This window comes from Bison bison, unplaced genomic scaffold (assembly GCF_000754665.1).
Source record: "Bison bison bison isolate TAMUID 2011002044 unplaced genomic scaffold, Bison_UMD1.0 scf7180017857664, whole genome shotgun sequence".
In the NCBI taxonomy this organism is placed as follows: domain Eukaryota; kingdom Metazoa; phylum Chordata; class Mammalia; order Artiodactyla; family Bovidae; genus Bison; species Bison bison.
The window spans coordinates 9,626-11,641 of NW_011488237.1; the positions used below are offsets into that span (position 1 = coordinate 9,626).

General features: G+C 46.0%; 1 pseudogene; it reads right to left on the bottom strand.

Annotated features, from left to right (window-relative positions):
• Nucleotides 1-5: 5 nt before the first annotated feature.
• Nucleotides 6-685, bottom strand: LOC105003762 (annotated as a pseudogene).
• Nucleotides 686-2,016: the final 1,331 nt, after the last annotated feature.

A 2,016-nucleotide genomic window follows, 5' to 3' on the forward strand; every position in this document is an offset into this window, starting at 1 on the left:
ATATCCTGCCCAAAGGTGTAACCAGCTCCTCGAGGAGATATAACCCAACCTCCACCTTTCATCTGGATCTGACCACAGCAAGCCACACACTGGACCGTAATGGAGAACTTCTTGTAGACGATCGAGTGCTCTGATGTGATCCAGTGTATCTATGGCTGCTGAGTGGCCACCATGTTGACAGATCTGCCCACCCAGTAATAGGAAGTGATATCCTATCCAGTGATAGGAAGATAGTCAAAAAGATCTGTAAAACATTTCTAAACAGTTGCATTTCTGTAGTTTCTTAAACACTCATCATAGAAACCATGTACTTGTGTGATCTGTCTGCTCTCATGATTTCCCTGAAGAAAGGTGATACATTCATGGTAATGAACCTTAAGAGCTACAAGCAGATTAACTGTTTTCACTGAATGATATCCTCTGTCAAAATAATTGCCCATAAACAAGTAATTCGTATCTGGTGATGTGCCACCAATTCTAAACAATTCCATGAGATCCTGAAATTTCCCATGCACATCTCTACAGACGTTGACTAGACATCGAACGACTTGCACATTGGATTCTTTTGTCAGGATTTCGTTAGCCTTCTCACGGAGGCTCTTGACCTGGGGCTGGGACAGCTGCTTGCACTTGTTCAGCTGCTTGGTCCACTGGTCAGCTCCTTGGTGAACACCTTCTCATCCATGATGCCACCCGCCCGAACCGTGCTCCTTCCAGGCCGCCACCCACACATGGGCCACAAGTACACGCCGTCGCCAGTTCCCAGGGTACTTGTGCAGGTACTGGCAGTTGCTTGGCGCTAGCACTGGCCCTCTAACTCACCCCTCTGTGTTTGGCCACCAGCTGCTGCCCTCCTCCACTTGCTCTAGCTCCAGAGCTCTGCTCTCTGTAACTGCGGCTGCCTGTGGGGTGACGCCACGCCCAGCGTCAGGAGGTGGTGGGATGTGGAGGAGTAGAAGGGCCGGAACTGGAGCTGCAGAACTGGAGGTCAGTTATTATATGACCAAAGTTTGGGATTAATGATGTAAGGGAAACTTAAGAACCAGACAAGTGTGTTAGTGGCTCAGTTGTGTCCGACTCTTTGTGACCCATGGACTGTAGCCCACCAGGATCCTCTGTCCACGGGATTCTCCAGGCAAGAATACTGGAGTGGGTAGCCATTTCCTTCTACAGGGGATCTTCCCAACCCAGGGATCAAACCCAGGTCTCCTGCATTGCAGGCAAATTCTTTACCATCTGAGCCACCAGGGAAGCCCAGAAGAACCAGAATGGGCCTTAATAGGAAATGTATCTTCTCAGGTGTTTAAAAGAAAAATGATTAAATTTTTGTCAGCAAACAGTTAAGTTCAGAGCAGTAGTTATGGTTTGAGAAAGACCTGTCAGGACGTTTTATTTTTTAAGTGGCAGAAGGTCATATAGGGTCAAAAGTCAAAGGATGAAGGTAAGGGAGAACATATTGAGAAGATTTACTGGGGAGTGTAAAGTACAATAACAGGCATGATGAGTGGTAAAGGGAAAGAAAAAGGCTGCTCACTGAAGAATGAGATTAACCTTGGGCAGAAGTTGTCCACTTCTGCAGTCAGCAGTTCCTGGAGGAATCCTAAGAATAGTGTTAAATTGTGCCAATGGAATGGCTGTCCAGTATTCAGGTTGAAGTGATATATGTCTTTTAAGTCGGAAAACATAAACTTCAGTACTTTGGAGTTTTGTTGTGTCAGTTGCTAACAGTACCTGAAAATCTCTTTTCCATTGAGGCTCAAGGGCAGTTTTTCTCTGATGCCTCTGCAGGAAGCCAAGCCTTCAGGTTTGGGATCATGCAGAGGCTGTTTAGGTGGGTGTTTTGAAAAAAAACAGCTGTACTTGTTGGTGATAAAACTGGAGGTATGTGTCCCCTGCTGTAATTAGTGATATCAGCATGTCATAGGGTAGAGTCTAAGATGGAGAATACTTTCCAAATCCATGGGGTAACCTGATATTTACTCAGAAGGAGGTAACTTGTGGATCCTAGAGGAGACA